Source organism: Fundulus heteroclitus, unplaced genomic scaffold (genome assembly GCF_011125445.2).
Source record: "Fundulus heteroclitus isolate FHET01 unplaced genomic scaffold, MU-UCD_Fhet_4.1 scaffold_96, whole genome shotgun sequence".
Lineage (NCBI taxonomy): Eukaryota > Metazoa > Chordata > Actinopteri > Cyprinodontiformes > Fundulidae > Fundulus > Fundulus heteroclitus.
In genome coordinates, this window is record NW_023397428.1 from 621,636 (window position 1) to 645,110 (window position 23,475).

Below are 23,475 nucleotides of genomic sequence, written 5' to 3' on the forward strand. Positions count from 1 at the left end.
CAATATCAAATCAAAAAGTGCATAAACGATAGATCTTTGTGTGTCTGAAGCAACCAGTTTCCATTTTTTTACCATAAAACCATATTGATCAACTTGATGCAACATCACAGTGTAGCTGTCATAACACAAACAATCAAACATGTGAGTCAGTGGAACAGAGCAGTTAAACAAATGGTAACACAATATGAGAAGAGTCCGAAACGTCAAAAACGCAAAGTTAAGAAGGCCTTTGGGCCGTTCAGGGCACAAGGCAGAAATTAATCTAATCGCACTTAAGGTTCTTCAGGCAACTCCTCCCGTTGAAGAATAAGTAATCAGAGTTCTCTGGCTTCTTCATCTCCAGTCCTCTCCCTGTTTCCCCCTCACAGTCTGATGGTTGAGCTGGATGGTAATGAATGTTCAGTTCTTAATTGGGCCATTAGCATTTTATTTTGCATTTGTCTCTAATAAAACCCTTTGTGAAGATGGTCAGCAGACATGAGCCCTTGTTTCTATGGGGGAACAGAAACAAGGTGTAATTAGTGTTCTTATCAAAACCCCCGCTCATGTGTCATTTATTAAAAACACCCTCCAAGCACTTTCACATTCAAGATATTTCTGTGCACAATTATTTAGCTCCCAGAGTTGTGCAATTTAATTATTAATTAAAAGAGCAATCTTTACGTTCAAATGTATTTGCAGTAGTTCCGTAGTAATTCTTAACAGAATGCATTCAATGTGTCTTTACTTTTATTGTAACAGTTGAAGTTCTCTGCAACATAATTTCATCAAAATATTTGTTTCATGTGATTTCCTGTTTTACTTTTAAAACCCAGCTGAGAAAAAGGAAACCTTTCCATGTGGAAGCCTTTTCCAACTTCAGCTTGCCTAGCATCAAACCTTTTCCCCTCTCTCTCTCTCTCTTTTTTTAAGAGAAGTACAAGTGCACAGTGAAGACAAAATATTTATACCATGCTGGTCGGTTCAACAATGCCAAGGTTCTACACAACAAAGCAGTGAGCAGGAGAGGTTGAGAAGTTCTCTTGAGAGCAGGAGTTCTCTTGAGAACGTTCTAACATTGTTAAACACCCAAAACTACTTAAGCAAATCAGAATCACTTCCAAATTTAATCCTAAAATAAAGTAAACCTTACATTGTGTACATTGTTATTATTTGCCTTTTCCCTTTTTTAACTGAGGATTAAGGACTTTGATTAAGAAGTTCTTGAATGAACGTGCCTCTGCATTCCTATTTGACTAGGCCTCGGTAATCTGATCTATGTGTTCTGAGTGCCTGGTCAGGAAAGGTTAAAGGTTCTCTGAAGCTTTCTGTTTTCAGCAACCCTGAAAACCCAGAACCCTTTAAAGTCAGTGTTAGGTGTCAGGTAACCTGTGGGACCACGTCGTCGTCCTTAGTCGACTCAGCCCGTGCGCTCCACCGAGTACCTGAAAGTGATTTCAGTGTAAGTTTTATATCAGTATCACGGAAAACCTTTCCCCACCTGTGTGTAGATGATGCACAAAAAGTGTACATTGCCTGTACAAAGTCAAAAAAACGTCCAGCTTCTGGGCTACTGTCAACAGCATTGACACCAACTAAATTCAATGAATGTGCTGCACAGGGGACATGGCAAATCAAAGGATTTCTTCGTTTAAGATGAGCTTGGACTCCATTGTACTTTCCCAACATGTTACTTGCATTATCATATGACTGGCCCCTACTGTTAGATAAGTCTAGGCCCAGGTTCTCCACCATAGCAACAACACACTCAGCCAAACTACCCCCACTATGGTTTTCAATAGGCTCAAAAGCCTGAAAACGCTCAACTACATGTCTGTTATTATTAACAAACCTGAAAATAAAAGTGAGTTGGTCCACATGAGCAAAGTCTGGAGTGGAGTCAATAATAACAGAAAAGTATTTTGACTCTTTGATCTCATTAACAATTGCCTGCTTTGTTCTCTCTCCCAATAAATGGATAAATTCTTCACAGACTGTTGATGATAAGTAGGACACAGAGCCTTTTCCCTTACCTCCAAACTTTTGGAGGTGCTCAGCTAGGAATGGGTCAAACTTGGCTAACAGTTCTATGATGCCCAAAAAATTACCTTTGTGGGCTGATCCCAGAAGCTAATCATATCCCCTGAAAGCGTGTCCCCTCTCTCCCAAAAACTGAATGACTGCAACAGCTATTTTCAAAACTTCCCGCTAGTATTGTCTTTCTGCATCAAGCTGTTTGACAATGTCAGAGTCAATTGTTGCTGTTCCTCTGGAGCGATTATGTAATGCTAGCATGCATGTCCTATGCTCCACACTCCTCTCATGCTCACCAATCCGCTCTGAATGTTTCCAGTCAGAAAATCCATGAACAAAAGTATTGTGCTTACTGGAAAACAGTTTGCAAGCACAACAATACACACAGCTAGTTGAAGGGGAGTAAAGTAGCCATTGCCTAGTCACAGTTTGCCCATTGGGAAGAGAGCAACTAAGTAAGGCATTTGTAAAGCTCCTACTGGTACCCCCAATGCTATCCCTGACTGAGGCTGGGTAATTAGCACTTCTGTTTTGAAATGCAGCTACTCCTCTACTAACAAGAATCGACTTGGCTTGATCAGTAATGGTACTGGGCCATAAAGCAGGGTCGCTGAAAGTTTCACACCAGGAGTTGGGGTCCATGGCCTCCTCAGTTGAAAAAAGATTCTCTGAGAATGCAGCTGACTGGTCTGATTGTGGGTCTGACACACCTGCAAGTTTCATTTGATCATGATCTTTCTGCTGCTGGTGGTCTTTGCTAGCTGGGCAGGGCAGGCATTCCTGTTCAGCACCTGACTGGGTCTGTATAGGTACATCACTGACAGGTGACACTAAACCAGCAGTGATCACATCTTCATCACTAGAATTCTGGTCACTAACATTAGCTGTATTATTCTCACTGATATCCAGCGGCTTATCAAAGAAATTTGAGATCAGAGGAACGTGCTTTGCCTCCTTGATCTTTTTTGAGGCACCACTTTTTTGTTTGGGGTCCATGTTATTAATGGCAAGTGTCTCTTAAGATGCTGATATAGAAGCTTGTCTTGCAAATTCCTACGGAATATGTATATAATATGTAAATATGTGCTGTAAATATGTAAATATCCTAAGTTGTTTTTATTTTGTATTGAGGAAAAAAAACAACTCAAAAGCGTGGAACCAGGAACTGTCAGGACTCAGCTGGCAGGGCCGTGCAGCCTGTTGCCGTCTTTGCTTCGTCCGCAGGTGCTCACGGTTGGCTGGTGGGCAGAGTAGGCGCACCTGCAGCTCGTCAGCAGCACCGGAGCTGAACTATAAGATCTGCACTCGGACAGCGGGTGGATGCCAGAGTGTTACTGTTGTGGTATGCCTACCAGCCTCGACCTCTCGCCACTAGACTTTGCTCCCACGCTAACCGCCACCCTTTGTGTCTCCCAGGTACCTCCTCGTGCTCCTTCGTCCTCCTTCGAGCTCCTCAATCCTCCTCGTGTCGTCTCTTGGGATTACCCCGTTCCTCTCGAGTGGAGCCTCGCTTCTCGGACGAGACGCACTCCCGACGACTCCCTGGTTCCATCCGCTGTCCTGGATTCCTGGATCCTCCGGTGCTGCTCGGACCTCTCGCCTCGCTCCCCAGCTGCCCGGACACCTACGACCAACATCCAGCTGAGTCCACACTGCCGTCCTCCTCGGTCGGGTTATCGCACCTCGTGGTAAGCTTACGTTCCCCTAGTTACTTTACTTTAGGCTTTCCCCTCCGAGAATTAATGTTCTTCCCTTACCTCCAGATCGACCCGGTTCCCGCCGCCCGAGTTCCTGCCCGAGCTTCCTCCAGTCCGCAGATTAGCTTCGCCGCCTAGCATCCTCGCCTGTGTAAACAATAAATCCTTTAAAACTTACCTGTTGTCACCGAGTGTGTTTCTGCATGTGGGCCCGACATCTCAAGGCAAACATGACAGGAACAATGTGGGAATGTATTAAAATAAAATTACCTAATAGGCTATAAGCTAAATTATGTGAGTTTTGTTAATTATGTGAGTTGCTAGTTAGCAACTTTACACTAGCCTTTAAAAAGGCGTTGAACCTTTCAAAGTCTTAATGTTATTACTACTAATTTATTATAATATACAATATACTATAAAAATATGTAATATAATAATATGATATTGAAATATAAAGGGCAATTAGCCTTTAAAAAGGCTGTTGGTTTTTGATCTTGCAAACTACCAAGGATAAACTATAGTTTGTATTGAGTAGAGAGCAAGTTTCGAGCTGAACTGTCTGAATGTCAGAAATTTTGATACTGGCAGGAGGTTTTGTATCGATGCTGGATTCTCACTTGGATTTTCAAAAGTTCTCACAACACCTGATTGGCTCATTCATGTCCATGTCACTGGTCTGACAAAAATTGACTAATCAGAGTGAGATAAAGATTCATCTGGGGGTGTAGCAAAAAATTAACACAGCTGTACAGTTGGGAGTAAAACCCCAAAATATTTGTTTCCCTTACAAGACACTATCAAAATTTTCACCGGTAAATATTAAAACAAACCATTTACAGAATACCGGACAGGTCCCTGTAATAGATTCAGACCCCTTTTTCCTCATTCACGCAAGTTGGACAGACAGTCTGACTGTATGATAAAGAATAGGCATTAATGACATTTAATACACCTCACATACGTTTTAGAATAATTTCTTTGTGCGGATCTGCCACCTTTTACATGAAATAGCTCTGTAGGAGCTTATGTTGAATGGCAGTTTAATCCCATCCATGAAGTTGACTTCTACCCCCACCCACTCCTCCCCCGCTCTCACTCTCCCATGGGAATTTAGTGCAATGTAACAATTTTTGAACACTGCGTTAGAGAGTGGGGGAGGGGCAGCCACTATCTACTACAAAAAATGCATGCTGTGTGCATGTGTGTGACAGAGGCATGGAGAGGAAGACAGAGATGAGGGAAGGTATTGAGTTGGCTATATTACATATTAAGTGTGAGTGTTTTACAGCAGGCTTATGAAACATGTTAGGTCCAAATTGTGAGGAAATAAGGAAAAAAACATTGAATAACAAGCTGAATAAAACATGTTTTCCAATTAACATAATATCAGGGTTACAAACACACATACGTAGCCACAGCTACTACAATAAAACCACTTGTTGTTTCATCATCTGTCTCCAAATTAAAATTGTGCTACTGGGTAGAATTTGCTTGTAATTCGGATCTGTATGAAACTGCACTTTTGCATTTATGCCAGAGTTTAAGACCGTTGCTCTCTCTTTACTCAATTTATTACACATCGCACTTGGTAGAGCACTTTGTATCTCCCCCTTTTTTAGCCCCGGTTGTTACTATGGTAAAACACAGGTCTCATTTTACAATTAACACATCACAAGTGACACATTTGTTATTTGAAGTCTTGTCATTTACGACATGTCTGAGATCCATGCTGAGATCCGTGCAGTTACAATTAGCGATGACACTACATGTGGATCGAGCTAGAGTCCACCTCTTTTAAGCATACTAGCTGGGATCCATGTGGGGCCCGCTAAAAGCACCCTTACCCGGGGCATGTGGTAAGTCAGAAGCCCCTGGTAGGGGCCCTCGAAATCAGTCGGAGGCCCACCACACCATCCATTGTCATAAGGCAAAAGCAGGGCTAGGGGCCCTGGTAGTCATAGGGCCTGCTGAAAATATCCTCCACCCGTACCCCTTAACCATTTTCATAAGGGGCCCAAAAGCAGGGCAAGGGCCCTTCCACATCCACTCTTACCAAGGTCCCAGGGTGAGGGTGCTTTCATCAGGGCCCACGGCTGACTAGCAGGGCCAGCTGTGGAGCCCGCTAAAAGCACCCTAAGGGCCTGTGGTTAGTCAGAGGGCCCTGGTAGGAAGTACCCCCCCCCCCCCAACCCTCAAAGGGCCCTTGGTAGCCAAATGTCAGAGGGCCCCACTCAATCCCTGTTTTCATCAGACGCCCTATGAAATAACAATGTATTGTATCGTATATGTTGAAACAGTTTTGGTCTCGGGGCCCCTGGCCCCAGAGGGCCCCTGGGCGCCGGCCCCGCTGGCCCGGTCCGTAATCCATCCTTACCTGTACGTTACATTTACAAATGGGAAGGACACAAGACATGTATTAATATCAATTTTGAAAAATCAATAATATTCAGGGGTTAAAGCAAAAATAATCAATTTGACTGAAAACATTTTCTAGTCAGCCCATATATTCCGGGGGCCGTGGACGTCATTCCACCTTAGTAACCTCCTTTGCTTATTGTGCAAAGTCCACTTTAACCAAATCTGGTAGTTCCATTGACAATTCCTGTATCTCTCCCACCTTCCAGCTTCAGAGCCTTGGTGTCATCCTGGACACCACTCTCCATAATCTCCTTCACTTTCCACATCCATAACATCACCTGTTTAACTTTCATATTTGCAGCATCAAGCAAGTTCTTCCTTCGCACTTTTGCCAAACTGGTCCACAGTCCACTCACCTTTCCACTTTACAATTTCAAATCCCTCCATAAACTGCAGCGTATTCAAAAGACAGCAGCTTGCACCATTACATCATCTACTTCACACCTGTACATTAACTCCACTGTCACATTCAATATAAATCAATCCTACTTACTCTGTGTCCCCACCTCTCGCTCATTGACTGCTGGAGATGGTCAACAGCCCCTCCACGACCTTCTTTGTTACAGAAAAGTGCAGGTGGAATATTATTTATGATTTTTTTTTACTTTTTCCAAATCAGACCCAGTCAAACCGGGACATCGTTTCACATTCCAACCCTCCTTCTTCTTAAAAAAAAAAGCGTGTCATGCTAAATTAGCCGAGCTAGAGCATTACTCTTTCAGTTTTAAATAAAACATAACAGCGACAGACACACTTACCGAGGGAAGTTGTTGTCAGCTGTTCTATCCGCTGAACTTTCTGACCTGCTGGTTTGCATAAATCCAAAGAAAACCTTTGACCACCACTACTTTAATTCATTTTAAGATGTTCTTCCAAAAGTTAAAATGATTGAACACCGATAAACCTCAAACTGGTAGATTTCCACTTTGCAAAGACTCACCCTACTCTCCTTCTGATTGGCTAATGTCCTAGCTCTGCCAGATTTCATTGGTTCAGCGCAGCTTCTGTTTAAAATCTTGAATAAAAAGTGTACACGGAACATTTGCGCTCATTTTCCAAATGATGAAAGTCCCTCACAGCGACAGAGAACATTAAACCCCTGATATTACTTATTCAGATCAGAAGGGGGAGGAATGTATCCCCCCAGGGATAAAACATGAATGACCAGAGGGGGGGATATCACAACCAGAGGGGGGGGGGGGGAATCCCCCCCATCCCCCGCAGCAAATCGCACCCAGGATAAGCCCCCATGTCCATGCAACATCGTGTTGGTATACTCTCGCATCTGAGAATGTCTAAAAAGAGCCTAGAATCTCTTTGCAAAGGAAAAGAAGCAGAAAGATAGAACTGTTAATAGCAGAAAGCAACAAACATTTTTAAGACACCACCTTTCTCCGCTGGAAGATCTCCTGGCATAACTTGGTTAAAACTTAGCAGAATTTAGTTTCCAAATCTGATAATGACTCCTTACCGTACTGCTAGAACTGTCTTCTCAGAGTCTTCTGTTGGCACAAAGGTGGCGTCTCCTTTAATCTGAAAGCAATAACTCAGAGAAAACAAGTGTTAGTGGCATGTAGTTAAAACCTGGTCCCCTTAGTGTCACTTTAACGTGATGTTGTTTGCTGATCCTGGGAAATTAGATCTATTCCTCACCTTTCCTTTGAAACTGTTCAAAACATCTCTAAAAGAAAAGAAAAAAATGTCTCTTATGAGCACAATTATGTCTTTTCCAATATGTCATATATTATTAACTTATTACAACTTTTGAGTTCTCTCTGGTTCTTTGACCATGTGTATTCACTGTTAGTTATGCTTTTATTTATTTATATATATATAACTTTTCAATCTCAATTGGTCAAGGGTGAAATTTTAAAGCAATGATTTTCTCTTTTAGTTTTTCTGAGCTTCTAGTGTTTTCTATAAATGATAAGGGTTTTCACCGTAATTCAGCACATTGAAAAGGCAACCCAAAAAAAACAAGATTAGAATTAGAGTTTAACCCATCAGAAGCTCCCTTTTCATTTAAATTTTTTTTTTGCTGATACACTTTTCATGCCCCCAGGCCAGAACCCACTGGCCCAGCCTTGGCATAAACATTCAGATGTTTACATCATGGTCAAAGTTGTTCATCATAACTTTTGTCCCTCGAAGGTTTACCTCATCTCAGCATAACTGGATAACATCAAATGATTTTGTAATCAATGACGCGTTTAATATGGCCTTCCTGATATTCTGATGCTTTTCAAAATTTCTCTTTGGTGGCATTCTAATTCCAAGTAAGAAATAAATAAAATAAATGAATAGAAAACCCTTAGAAAAGCAGCCATATTTAGTTCCATACAGTTTGTTCAAAGCCAAAACGCAGTTTTTTTGCATCTATTTAAATCAAAGATCATGTATTTCTAAACTTCTTTTAAATGGACTGGTTTGTGATGAATCATTATTGTTACCGGCAATAAGATCTCAGTGATTTTATATTAATTTAGGGCTAAAACACAAGTGATAGGATCCGTGCCTAAATGTTGTAAAACAGTAAACTCAACAAGCTTTATGTAAAGCTTATTACCAGTTCCAATTTTCTAACAAAGATGAAATATTTTCGTTCAAGCCATGTTAATCTCTCCGTGTATCTATTTAATTTGGGTCGGATATTTAATGTGGGAAAAACAAACTTTATGTTATTGAAGTCTCTCTTTTCCTTTCTTTAGCTTTTAGTTAACATAGTTCATGCTTAAAAATGTCATTTAAATTAGGGAGCAGTCTCCATAAACAAATGAAAATTTTTGAAATCGCGATATTTATAATTTGAATTAATTCACACTGATGAACGTTTAGTTACATACAATACATACCTACAGTTACATAGAAACAATGACATTCAGACAAACAAATACACGCAGGCCTGTTTTTTTCACTATCTTACACAGATCTGTGTTTTTTGTAATTTTTAAATGTCTATGGCAACGCCAAAAGATGTATTTTTAACGTGTGAAGTTCCCACTTAGTGTAAAAAGTGGAGAGCGTGCGCTTGCTACGACCCCTGAATGTTTCATCCACACATGGTTTTACGCTTTAGTCCCGCAAGGATACAACTCTTTGTCTCGCAGAAACCTGGACGCTTAGTGCTCTTTACACTACTTTTGAATTCATTCTTGGAGTTTGTAAATACAATGCGATTAATCACGATTAATCAGACAAATTATGCGATTAATCGCGATGAAATATTTTAATCGTTGCCCAGCCCTAATTTATATAAAACAGGATTCGCAATACAGAACAGTGACTACGGTTTTAACATTAAAGTAAAATTCAAATTTTAATTAAAATACGTTTTCAGCTGAAATACGGATTCTCATGCTGGGAGGAGGCGGGGCAGAGTGATCTTCACCTGGAGAACGGGTGACCGGGCTGAGCAGTTTGCAGCTGGTCAATTAAAGTCCTCTTGTCTTGGTTTTGTACAAGAGGCTGCCCACTAGTGTAGTGGGTGAAAGCGGCAGGGATGCTTAAGTCCTTGACAGTTGCGGAGACGTTCACAGCTTTGATAAGTGTGGGACCCCGACCATTACACCAAAAAGCCGACCATCAGATGTGAGGCCTTTCATTTTAGTTGGTCGATCGTGCTAAGGACAAGTAAAAATAATAATAAAAATTTAAAAAGGGAAAAGTCTGGATGCAGAAGAGTCCGTGTAATGGGTTAAAGGCAGAGTTCTCAGGGTCAAGCCTTGCCCCAGGGTGGGACGTTCGATTTCATGCTGAAAAAGTAGGGGCCCAGAAGCATGACATGCATAAATTATTTGAAATTATTTGATTAAACATGCAGATTTCTCACATCGGGGTTAATTTTTTTTATATTGCAGTACTGCTACTAAATAATAAAAATTTAAATAAAAAGAAAAAAAAGAAAAGCGAAACTTTAATAAAATGAATAGAAAAAGGAAACGGAACTAAAAGGACGTTGCATCGGGGAAGCGTTTACAGAGGGACTGACACTTCCGTTATGGGTAAAAGTGTTCTGAACTGCTAATAACGACGTATAACTTTCAGAAATGGGTAATCGTCCAGGTTTCTGCGAGACACAGAGTTGTATTCTTGCGGGACTCAAGCGTAAAACTGTGTGTGGACGAAACATTCGGGGGTCGTAGCCAGCGCACGCTCTCCACTTTTAAAAATAAGCGGGAACTTAACACGTTGAAAACATCTTTCGGCGTTGCCATAGACGTTTAAAAATTATGAAAAACATAGAACTATTTAAGATAGTGAAAAAGCAGGCCTGCACGTGTTTGTCTGTCTGAATGTCATCGTTTGTATGTAACTGTACGTATGTATGTATGTATCGTATGTAACTAAACGTTCATCTGTGTGATTTAATTTGGTTAAATTTAATGTTCATGGTTTCAAGATGTTCATTTGTTTTGGGAGAACTGCAGCTCCGTAATTCAAATGATATTTTAAGCATGGACTATGTTAGCAAAAGAGAGAGACTTCAATAACATAAAGTTTGTTTTTCCCACATTGAATATCCGGACCAAATAAAATAGATACACGGTGAGATTAACATGGCTTAAACAAAAATATTTCAGCTTTGTTAGAACATTGGAACTGATAATAAGCTTTACATAAAGCTTGTTGAGTAGTTTTTAGCCCTAAAGTAATGTAAAATTACTGAGATTTTCATTGCTTGTAATAATAATGATTCATCACAAACCAGTCCAGTTGAAAGAAGTGTGAAAGAACTTTGAACAAACTGTATGGAACTAAATATGAATTGCTTTTCTAAGGGTTCTCTATTCATTCATTTATTTTATTCATTTTTTACTTGGAATTGCAACGCAACTAAGGAGAAATTTTGAAAAGCGTCAAAATATCAGAAGTTCACATTAAAACGCATCATCAGTTACAAAAACATCTGATGTTATCCTGACACGCTGAACTGAGGCGAACCTCAGAGGGACAGTATAACCTGAGAAGGACAATAGATATGATAAACAAATCTGACCATGATGTAAACATCTGAATGTTATGGCAAGGCTGGGTCTGTGTGTTCTGGCCTGGGGGACGAAAACTATGTCAGATGGAAAAAATAAAATAAAGCCAGCTCCTGAAGGGTTAAATTCTAATTCTAATCTTGGGTTGTTTTGGGTAGCCTTCTCAATGTGCTTACGGGGAAAACTCTTATCATTTACAGAGAAACACTAAAAGTTCACACTTGACCAATTTAGATTGAAAAGGTATATATGAATAAAAGTATTACTAACAGCAAATACAATGATCAAAGGACCAGAAGGATATAAAAAGTTTGTAATAAGTCAAAAACCTATGTCATATTAGAAAAGACATAATTGTGCTCCTTGGGAGACAATTTTGTTTTAGTTTTTTGGTTATTTTTTTGTTTTCTTTCTTTTGGAGGTGTTTTGAACAGAGTTTCAAAGGAAAGGTGAGGAATATATATAGTTTCCCAGGATCAGCAGAACAACATCACGTTAAAGGGACACTAAGGGGACCAGGGTTTTAACTGCATGCTATTAACACTCTTGTTTTTCTCTGAGTTATTGCTTTCAGATTAAAGGAGACGCCACCTTTCTGCCAACAGAAGACTCTGAGAAGGTAAGGAGTCATAACCAGATTTGGACACTAAATTATACTTAGTTTTAACCAAGCCAGGAGATCTTCCAGTGGGGAAAGGTGGTGTCTTAAAATGTTTGTTGCTTTCTGCTATTAACACTTCTATCTTTCTGCTTCTTTTCCTTAGCAAAGAAAACTGGTCAATATGATAGGAATGTGCTAACATAGAGATTTAGTCTCATTTTAGACATTCTTAGATGCGAGAGAATACCAAAACAGTGCCGCAGTGTCATGGGGGCTGATCCTTGGGACTGTCAGGGTTCTCTGTGTTGTTCTGCTCTAATTCTACTCCTCAGGTGTGCCTAGTTGGCTGAGGGGGCGTGGCCCACACCTGCAGCTCGTTGCAGGCGGCTTCCTCTGGCTTCTTAAGCAGAGCGCTCACAGATGGAAGACGCCAGAGCCTTAACCAGTCGTGGTACGATGTGGCCTGTGACCCAACTCCTGAAAACCTGCTCGTGAGTTTTTCGTCTTTGAATTTTGACTAATTTTGGATCTCCCTGTTTTTGTCACAGTTTTTGGTGCTTGGATGCACTCACCCGTCTTGACGTCTTGTCCGAAGAGACAGAGCTACAGAATCCTCCTGCTCAGATTTTGCTCTGGCGCTCCCCTCATACTCCCTGGATGTTACCCAGCGGGGCCTGAGATTCCCCCTCCCGGATTCTGCTGGCTCTTCTCGCACTCTGGTCAATCCATCTGTCACCCACTGCCGAGGAGGCTCGCTCTGGATCCCTCACCAGTAACATCTGCCGCCCTCTGCCACTAGCCGCCTAACACCAACAGAGTAGGATCACAGAGTTCCCTCGGCGCTACTTCTCCCCGGTTAGGTCCGCCCAGCTTTATGGTAAGCAGCGCAGCTTCTAGTAGTTCTCCTTGTTCACCTTTCAGAGTCACTTACTCTCCTTCTCTTTGCAGTCTCTCCAGCCGTGACGTTCTGACCCTGTCGAAGTTGCCTGTAGTCCCGTCCGTTATACCGGCCTGTTTCCTAAATAAACATCTTAAAACTGTGCCTTGCTTCCCGATCGTATCTGCATGTGGACTCGTCATCTGAAAACCATGACAGGGACGAGGAGTAAAGGTGATATCATTGACTTCAGCCTGATCCAGTTTTAAGTTTTATTTTGTCAGAGACAACGTTTTATTTATTTTTTATCCTTTTATTTCTTTTATGTTTGTCATGTTAGAGGGAACACTATAATTAAAATGTTGGTGACTGTTTTGCTGTAATTTCTTTTCAACCTATGGAGCGTTTGCTTTGGCAAAAAATGCTGGCAGAATTCATTCTGTTTGCAGGCGTGAGGACTGGAGGATGGACTCTTGAAGGGAAGGAGAATGTTGTGCTGCTGAACTCAGACATTGGACTTAAAATGAACAATGAAGGACTATGGCTGAGGAATCGGACAACCTTCGACAACAAACACAGATGAGTTCTGCAGACACGACTTCATGCATTTCACTTCAGATTTTTTCGTACACAATTAAAACAAAACACACATTATGAAACACAATAGGATTATGTAAAGGTGAAAACTTTTACCTGCAGGTGTGAGGGTCACAGCAGCTGATGTGACAGGTCCCCCTCTCCAAGGCGCCCGGCGGCATCTTGTCCGCTTGTGGAAGTCCCGAATGAGCTGAGGGTCTAGGATGGTGGAATGGGGTTCCCAGCTGCGTTCGGAAAGAGGAAGACCAGTAACTAAGTCCAATGAGATGTGGGACCAGGGTCTGCTTGGGGTAGGTAGTGGCTGCAGGTAACCGGAGGGTGGTTTGTTGCTGGACTTCCCACGACTGCAGACTGTACAGGAAGAAACAAATTTACTGGTGTCCTGAGTCATTGACAACCACCAGAAGTGCCTCTTTAAGAGGAAAATGGTTTGTTGTACCCCAGGGTGGCAGGCAAACTTGGAGGAGTGGACCCATTGCAAAACCTCAGATCGAACCTTTTCAGGAATGAATAGTCGGTCAGTGGGGCAGTCGGCAGGAGTTGGCTGTTCCAATTGAGCCTGCCTCACCAACTGTTCGATCTCCCAGGAGAGGTTAGCCACCACAATAGAGGTAGGCAGGATGGGCTCAGGTTCCTCTCTGAGTGAATCGGGGTCGAACTGACGAGACAGAGCGTCAGGTTTGGTGTTTTTAGAGCCTGGTCTGAAGGTGAGAGTGAAGTTAAAATGGGAGAAAAACAAGGACCAACGGGCATGACGGGGTGTTAGCCTTTTAGCAGATTGTATATAAGACTTGTGGTCTGTCCAGACTAGAAAAGGTTGTGTGGAACCTTCCAGCCAATGGCGCCATTCTTCTAGGGCTAGTTTGACAGCTAACAGCTCGCGGTCCCTCACACTATAATTGCGTTCGGCCTCAGTTAGCTGTTTGGAAAAGAAGGCACAGGGCAATAACTGTTGTGCGGGATTGAGGAATTGGGACAGAACTGCTCCTACCCCGGTCTCTGAGGCAACAACGAATTGCTCACAGGGATCTGGCAGGATGAGGACTGGTGGAGAGGTGAACAACAGTTTTAATGCCTTGAAGGCTGCAGCTGCCTCAGGTAACCACACAAAAAGTTGTTTGATGGATGTGAGTTTGGTTAGAGGTTGGGTGACGAGACTGTAGTTCTTGATAAATTTACGGTAAAAAGTGGCAAAACCTAGGAAACGCTGAAAGTGTTTGCGGGTTCTGGGTTCTGGCCACTCCACCACTGCTCTGGTCTTGGCTGGGTCTGATTTAATTTGTCCTTCTCCAATAATAAACCCCAGGAAATGCACTGTGGGACGATGGAAATCGCATTTCTCAGCCTTGACATACAGTTTGTTCTCCAGCAGTCGTTGGAGGACTTGCCTAACATGACTGACGTGTTCTTGGAGAAGATCAATATGTCGTCTAGGTAGACAAACACAAAATGCCTGAGGAAGTCCCTTAGCACGTCATTATCTAGAGCCTGGAAGACAGCTGGGGCATTAGTTAGACCAAACGGCATCACCAAATACTCAAAATGCCCTACAGGAGTCTTGAAAGCGGTCTTCCATTCGTCCCCATCACGGATGCGAACCAAATAATATGCATTACGTAAGTCTAGTTTTGAAAATACAGTTGCACCGTGAAGCAGTTCAAATGCTGAGGACATGAGGGGTAACGGGTACTTGTTCTTAATAGTAATGTCATTTAAGCCCCTATAGTCGATACAAGGGCGTAAAGTGCCATCTTTCTTGCTAACAAAAAAAGAACCGTGCCCCCAAAGGGGATGATGAGCGGCGAATTAGACCGGCCGCCAGGGATATATTTATGTAATTCTCCAGAGCCTCGAGTTCCAGTTTAGAGAGATGGTAGAGGCGACTGGAGGGAAGTGGAGCATTTGGGAGGAGATCAATGGAACAAGTATATGGTCTATGTGGGGGCAGTGACCGGGCTTGAGTTTTCCTGAAAACATCCGCAAGATTATGATATTCAGAAAAGACCTGTGACAAATCCGGGGGTTATTCAACCTTGTTTTTGGTGTCTAACTTGGGCAGGGCAGAGTGAAGACAATTGCTTGAACAAAACAAACTCCAACTAATTATCCTCCCTGTGGACCAATCAATATGAGGGTTATGGAGCCCCAGCCAGGGGTGTCCCAGCACAATACTAAAATTGGAGTTGGGAATAATCTTAAATCTGATTAACTCCCTGTGGTTACCTGAGGTAATTGTCATGACAGGAACCGTCTGATGGGTGACACAAAACAATAGTTTGCCATTTAAACCGTTAGCAGACAATGGGAAACTGAAAGGTTCAATAGGAATATGCAGGTGCTTTGCCAATACAGCATCAATAAAATTGTCATCTGTCCCAGAGTCAATCAAGGCTGCTAGTGAATGGGAGATGGAGTCAATACATAGTTTAATTTCAACTTGAAGGCGACTTGAAGATTGGGGAAACTCAATTTTGCTCATTAGACTCCCCACTTCTAACGAGCTCTGTCTTTTGGCCGCAGTGGACAGCTGACTACTCTGTGGCTGGACTTGCCACAGTAAAGACAGTCACCAGCTTGGAGACGCCTCAGTCTTTCTGCAGCCGATAGACGTGTACCTCCAATCTGCATCGGTTCTTCACCAGGAGGCTCTGGGGTCGGCAGCCGTTCAGGGGACGAGACAGAGGGGGCGCTGTGGGCCCCGATGACCGGTTGGACTGACCGAAAAACAGGAAGTCGCCCGCTCCGCTCTCGGCGTCGCTCACGCTGCCTGTTGTCAAGTCGGATCGTTAGCCTCCTCTTTGAGGGAGAGTTCATCTTTTAAGGCTTCATTTAAAGCATCATAATATACTCCTCTGAGAGACTTGTCGTTCCATCCGGATTCAGCGGCCACAGTACGGAATTCTACTGAAAATTCAGCGGCACTTCGGGAGCCTTGGCGGAGTTTTAATAGATGCTTGGACGCGTCTCCAGCATGGTCAGGATGATCAAAAACCTGATGGCGAACTGAGCAAAGGTGAGGGTGGTCAGAGGTTTGGCAGAAGAGAAAGCAAGTGCCCATGCAAGAGCCTGTTCCCGCAGCAAGCCCATGACATAATAGATTCTTGAGAGGTCTGATGCAAAAGCCGAGGGTTGCTGGCTGAAGACCATTTGGCATTGTAGCAGAAAGCCTCGGCATTTGGAGAGCTCACCGGAAAATGGAGGTGGATCCGGAACATATGCCCCACGGGGGTTCACGGAAGGAGCTGCGGCTTGAGGGAAGGCGGAAGGTGGAGCCGGTTACTGGAGAGGAACCTCGGGGGCTGGAGCCTGGGGAACTTCAGGCGGTTGTTGGGCTGAAACAGAGGTAAGCAAAGACGTAAGGTGTGCTACCTGTGCCGTCAATTGTGCGAGTTCCACGTGAATGGTCTGGCTTGCTGTCTCCAGTCCAGTGAGCCTGTGTTTGCTCTGTCCCAATGCTCTCCCATAACGTGCTATGAGGTCCCTCAGGGATTGGGCTTCTGAGGAGGGAGTAGGCATCTGCTCAGCTGGGTCCATAATGTTTTGGTCAGGTTGTACTGTCACGCACTTCAGGCACGGATGGACTCAGAAACAGAGCAGTTGGCACGGTTACATGGTTTTATTGGCAACTCTTGGTCAGGCAGGCAAGGGTCAGATCCGTGGCGTCAGTCAGGGTTTGGGGCTATCCAGGAATCAGTCGTCGGGCAGGCAGGAGGTCGTCACCAGGGAGTCCAAGGCAGCGGGCGAGGGTTCAGGAAATCGGACGAGACACTAGGGGTTAGACAACAATCTGATGCCGAACAGGTGGAGGCTCCGCCCTTATATAAGGACCCACTGCTGATCAGAGGACGACCTGCAGGTGTGAGGGTCACAGCAGCTGATGTGACACACAGCTGGTGGAACCAGGGTGGAACCAGAGAGACGACGAGGTGGTCCCACAGGTTATCTGACACCTAACACTGACTGTAAAGGGTTCTGGGTTTTCAGGGTTGCTGAAATCAGAAAGCTTCAGAGAACCTTAACCCTTCCTGACCAGGCACTCAGAAAACATAGATCAGATTACCGAGGCCTAGACAAATAGGAACGCGGAGACGCGTTTGTCCAACAACTTCTTAATCAAAGTCCTTAATCCTCAGTTTAAGAACATAAATAAATAAATAATCACAATGTACACAATGTAAGGTTTACTTTATTTTAGGATTAATTTGGGAACTAATTCTGATTTGCTTAAGTAGCTTTAGTTGTTCAACAATGTTAGAACGTTTTCAAAAAGCTCTCCTGCTCACTGCTTTGTTTTGTAGAACCTTGGCATCCTTGAACAGTAACAGAATGCTATAAATATTTTGTCTTCTCTGTGCAGAACAGCACCTCCTTTTCTTTCTTTCTTTAAAAAAAGAGAGAAAGAGGGAAAAGGCTTTCACATGGAAAGGCTTTCTTTTTCTCAGTTGGGTTTTTAAAATAAAACGGGAAATGACATGAAACGATTATGTTGATGAAATTATGTTGCAGAGAACTTCAACTGTCAGACAACAACAGTTAAGACACACAATAAAAGCATTCTGTTAAGAATTACTATGAATTTACTGCAGATACATTTGAACTTAAAGATTACTCTTTTAACTAATAATTAAATTGCAGAGCTCTGGGAGCTAAATAATTGTGCACAGAAATATCTTGAATGTGAAAGTGCTTGGAGGATGTTTTAATAAATGACACATGAATGGTGATTTTGATAAGAGCACTAATTACACCTTGTTTCTGTTCCCCAGTGGAAACAAGGACTCGTGTCTGCAGACCATCTTCACAAAGTGTTTTATTAGAGAGAAATGCAAAATAAAATGCTAAGTGCCCCATCCAGAACTGAACATTCATTACCATCCAGCTCAATCGTCCAGCCTGCGAGGGGGAAACAAGAAGAGGCCTGGGGATGAAGAAGCCAGAGAACTCTGATTCCTTATTCTTCAATGGGAGGAGTTGCCTGAAGAGACCCTAAGCGCGATTAGATTAATTTCTGCCTTGTGCCCTGAATGGCCTGAAGGCTTCCTTAACTTTGCGTTCTTGACGTTTCCGATTCTTCTCATATGGTGTTACTGTTTCTTTAACTGCTCTGTTCCACTGACTCACATGTTTGACTGTTGGTGTGATGACATCTACACTGTAATGTTGCATCATGTTGATTAATATGGTTGTATGGGGAAAAAAAGGAAACTGTTTACTTCAGACACGCAAAGATCCATGGTTTATGCACCTTTTGATTTGATATAGGAAGAACCAGGATCGTATTGGCTCTAAAGATCCTTTAATATTAGCTGGTAATGTTAACACTTAGATTCAATACAAGGTTTTCAGGCTCAGATGGGCTGGGGGGGGGGCTTACCAGTTTTTACTACCCCTGGGGTTAGCGTTTTCTGGGGTTCCCCTGCCCGCACTGAACCTCTCCTGCCTTTGCTCCTGGTGTTGTAAGTTTGGAGTGGTGGATTATTGTCCATCGGAGGGGTGAGTGGAGAAAGCAGTAGGAGGGTATTCAGGGTGGGTGAGAGTAGACGGATTCGACCTTGGTTACTGAACAGGTTTAGCTTACCATAGTCTAATGTAAATTTAAAATAATGTGCGCATAGGTACCTAAAACCGGCCTTACTTAATTAGATGAACCCTAAATTGTAGATGAAAGCTTAACCTTTGATCTTGTGATTTAAAGCTCTATTAAGCATTCATGTTGATCTGTGCTAAAAGTTCCAGCACTGCCCGGTTCCAACACGGGAACCCTTTGGGTCCCACTTTACGAGTTTACAGAAATGGGTCCTTTGTGTTTTGTTCACATTTTCAAGTGATGGGTCATCTTGTTTTGTTTTGATGCTGACGACGCCATCATCAAAAAAAAGAGAGAAATGTTATAAGAATTATTATTCTGAAGTCACTATGGCCTCACACCACTCGGACAGAGGAGGCCAGGAGACCTGATGTCTGTGTATAAGATCCACTGTTTGCTGATTGCAAGGCCAATTGCTGCAGCTGCTGAGGGATACTGATTGTTTATGATAGACTGTCTTTGTTTTGTCTTATGGGAAGGCCACTGTGCAGTATTAGGGGGAGCCGAAAAGTGAGACAGTCAGAGACAGGGCAGACGCAGACTGCAGCGGGACCATGGGGTGCGATTACTTTCCATCTATGTGATATCTGCTCTGTTTCTCAATAAAAGTACTGGAACTATATCACTCCACCGTCTCCTTCTTCAGTAACTCAGGGAAGTCAGTTACCTGTTCAGAACTCCCATAACAATCTATTAATTAACTCAGGCTGATCTAATTCAAATCAGTGAAGTTTACCTTTCGAGTTTGAGGATTCACGTAGTAAATGTACTCATTTACATTTATGCAAAAAGTAAATAGGACCAACAAACAAAACAAAACAAACAAATACCATTTACAATTTGTTTCAAAAAAATACAAATGTTATAAAACTAAAATGATTCAGCAAAAGACTGAATAAATTCTCAGGGTTCACCAAGAGTCCGCTGCAGCTTTGCAGAAAGTGGATGAATCCTACCAGTTCGGAAGCAATGTGCCCCGTCCAATAGAGGCGCTATTACTCTGGTAGTTGCACAGTTCAGAAGATCACAGGGTGGCTCGCCATCTTGTTTCAACCTCGTGGTTTCCAGTCGTGTCAGTTGAATAATTCTCCAACCCACTCTAAATGGTCAAGTCCCGTTTTCCAATGTACTAATCGTCTCCACACAGGGACAGATCGAGTACGGAAAATATATTCTCCACAAAATCCAACAAAATTGGCTTCTAACCACTTAAGGTTCTTCACCTTCCTCTCTCAAAGTTTTTCTTTTAGCCCGCTCCGCAAAAACCACACACTTCCAGCCAAGAAAAAAAACCTTTGAACAATCTGATTGGTGGTTGCTGGTCACCTGGGTCACGCAGCAATGTGCCCTTCAAAATAAAAGTCCAAATGCATTTTAAACACAAAATAACTCATGAAATAATATACTGAATGAAATAAAATATTACAGATGTTTTTAATGAATTGTTAACCACATTAACATATTTGATTGATTTCCTTTTAACCAATTTATTTATTTTGATAACTAAGTAAACCTGGGTTACAAGTTAAACAAAGATAAATGATACTCCAGTTGCACATTTGCTGTGGACATCTTGACCTTCTTAGTTTGTAAGGTCGTGTGATAGTTAAGTAAACAAAGTTGATGCTCATCATCAAACTGTTTTGTTCTCCTTTTTTCCCCAAATTGGAATCGAAAAGAGAATCAAAAAGGAATCGAATCGTTTCACAGAATCGATAAGGGAATCAGAATCGTGAAAATCTTTTCAATTCCCAACCCTACCCTGTAAACGATTCCCCGGTGCAACACCCTTTTAGTTCCGTTTCCGTTTCCTTTTTTTATTCTTTTTATTAAATTTTCGCTTTTCTTTTTTCCTCTTAATTTCTCAATAATCTGCATGTTTAATCCAATCATTTATGCATGTCATGCTTCCGGGCCCCTACTTTTCCAGCATGAAATCGAACATCTCACCCTGAGGCAAGGCTTGACCCTGGGAACTGACTTTAACCCATTATACTGACTACTCTGCTTTCAGACTCTTTTTTTTTTTTTAAAATGTAATTATTTGTCCTCTGCGAGATCGACCAACTAAAATGAAAGGCCTCACAATTTGATGATCGTTTGGGTATAATGATCAAGATCTCCTTTCAAATCTGCGAATGTCAGAAGTCAGGAAATTAAGCATTCCTGACGCTTTCACCCACTACACAAGTGGGCAGCCTCTGTACAGAAGGACTTCCATTGACCAGTTGCAAATCGCTCAGCCCGGTCTTGATCCCCAGGTGAAAATCATTCAGCCCCTCCTCCTCCCAGCATGAGAGTCCGTATTTCAGCTAAAAAAACGTATTTTAATTAAATTTTGAATTTTAGTTTAATGTTAAAACCCCAGTCACTGTTCTGTATTGCGAATCCTGTTTTTTTTTTTTTTTTGTCTCAAGGGTTAAATATAATTCATCATTTCTACCGGCTTCTACTTTTACTACCTTTTAGGTTTACAGTTTTTCAATGTTTAAATTTCTTGAGGTATTCTTTAAATGGGGTTTAAATTTTAAAAGCTTGCAAGCATTTTTGAGCAATTGCGTTTGTTTTTTAAAGAGCTGGAAAAATAATCTCCTTACCGTCTCATGAAAGAAAGGTTTGGATCTTCGCGCCGACGCCCCAGAGACGCATCCCTTGAAAATCCATTCGGGGTACCAGAGGCCAGATAACCTCTCCGGGCTTGCCAAAGCAGCTCCTGTCCCTGGACTCCTTGGCTCGTCGGTCAGAGATCTTGTTCGTTGACGCCAAATGTTATGGGAGTTCTAGATGGAATTCTAAACAATAGTAACTGAGTTCCCATCTTTACTAAATGAGGAGACGGCAGTGATAAAGTTCCAGCACTTTTATTGAGAAACAGAGCAGAGCTCACATAGATGGAAAGTAATCGCACCCCACGGTCCCGCTGCAGTCTGCGTCTGCCCTGTCTCTGCCCCTGTCTCGCTTTCCGGCTTCCCCTAATACTGCACGGTGGCTTTGGCTAGAGACATAACAAAGACAGTCTATCATAGACAATAATCATTCTACGCAGCATTCAGCCTTGCAATCAGCAAACAGTGGATCTTATACACAGCCATCAGGTCTGCAGGCCTTCCACGTCCGAGTGGCGTGAGGCCATAGTGACTTCAGAATAATATTTCTTATAACACATAGGCACCATCATAATGTCAAAGATCCTGCACTCTTTAACATCAAAGTCAAACTTTGTGAATTTATATAAGCCACCACACTATGAGTTGTCAAACCATATAAAGTATATATATCCCGTGACGAACAAAGCAGTCTTTTTTAATCAATCTGGGTATTTCTGCTGCATGTTGTAAGCATTGTGGTGATATTTTTCTGTGTAATCCAACATTACTGATATGTAACATTATTCTTACTCCCCCCTGTTCTGAAACAAAACTGCATTTACTGTTAGTTTTGTTACAGAAACATCAATGAAAAATAGTAAATAGTAGTCAGGGAGAGTCAACTCAATCGCAGATTCTAATCTTTCTTAAGGTTGGACAATTGCCTCCTCAGCTTTCTGAGTCCAAATCAAAACATTATTCAATTTTATCATACCTTGTATAATACCTGAGTGACGTTGACGTTCAAAAGCAGGTGTGGGCAAATGCAAAACGGCTGACGCAAGTAACGCACTCCTCAGCAAGCCCTCCCAACTGAAGTCTGACATCTGGAACCATTTTGGATTTAAAATAACTAAAGAGAATGTGCTGGATAAAACTAAAGTGGTTTGCAAGATCTGTTAAGCGGAGGTCAGTTGTTGTAGAAACACTACAAATCTCCAAAATAACCTGACAAGGTATCATGCTAAGCTAACATCCAACAACAAACCTTCAGGAGCTAAAAAATTGAAATTGAGGGACTCTGTTGCATTACCAGCAGATTCTCCGCGGGCCATTAAGATAACAAAGGCCCCCGAAAAAATTTTTTTTTTAAAAATTAAAAAAAAGATAACAAAGGCCATCGCAACTTTTGTGAGCAAAGATTTACGCCCCTACTCGGTAGTGGAAAATGAAGGCTTCAAGCGGCTCCTTCATGTGGTCGAACCACACTACGTCATGGTGCAACGCAAACATATGACCAAAACTGTTATCCCCATGATGTACACACGAGTGAAAGAGGACATCCAAATGAAAATGCAGTTAGCAGAGAGAGTCGGCATAACTTGTGACACATGGACATCGCTGTCAACTCAGTCCTACTTGACGGTGTCTTCCCACTACATCAATAACGAGTGGCGCCTCGCGTCTTATGTGCTGCAGACAACTGAAGTTACTTTGAGCCACACCGCTGCAAATCTAGCCGATATGTTGACGGGGGCAATACAGAAATGGGGGCTGACCAGCAAACAACCAGCAGTTCTTACAGACAATGCTGCAAATATGGTTCATGCAGTGGAAATAACGCAGCTGATGCATATTGGCTGCTTTGCGCAAACGCTGAACTTAGCCTCACAAGCAGGTCTAAAAATCCCCACTGTGTCACATCTGCTTGCTCGTGTGAGACGTATGGCAGCATTCTTTCACCGAAGTACAACGGCATACTCAAAGAAAAACAGAAGCTGCTTCAACTACCAGCGTACAAACTAACACCTGACGTGGTGACAAGATGGAACAGTGCACTGGACATGCTGCAGCGCTTTTTTGGAGCAACAACCCGCCCTCTCTCCTACTCTC

General features: G+C 42.5%; 2 protein-coding genes and 1 long non-coding RNA gene across 4 annotated transcripts in view; all 3 read left to right on the forward strand.

The window, feature by feature from the left end:
- LOC118562525 overlaps nucleotides 1-23,475 on the forward strand; it is a 140,437-nt gene that overhangs the window by 86,054 nt on the left and 30,908 nt on the right. The gene's annotated exons all lie outside the window — the stretch shown is intronic.
- LOC118556148 overlaps nucleotides 1-23,475 on the forward strand; it is a 158,230-nt gene that overhangs the window by 25,975 nt on the left and 108,780 nt on the right. The window lies entirely within an intron of this gene.
- LOC118562528 lies at nucleotides 12,131-12,756 on the forward strand. Of its 2 annotated transcripts, XR_004930648.1 has the most exons (3): nucleotides 12,131-12,165; nucleotides 12,263-12,591; nucleotides 12,663-12,756. It is a non-coding gene; the product is annotated as an uncharacterized LOC118562528 (long non-coding RNA). The 2 variants fall into 2 exon arrangements; XR_004930647.1 differs by lacking the exon at nucleotides 12,131-12,165 and having other exon boundaries at nucleotides 12,172-12,591.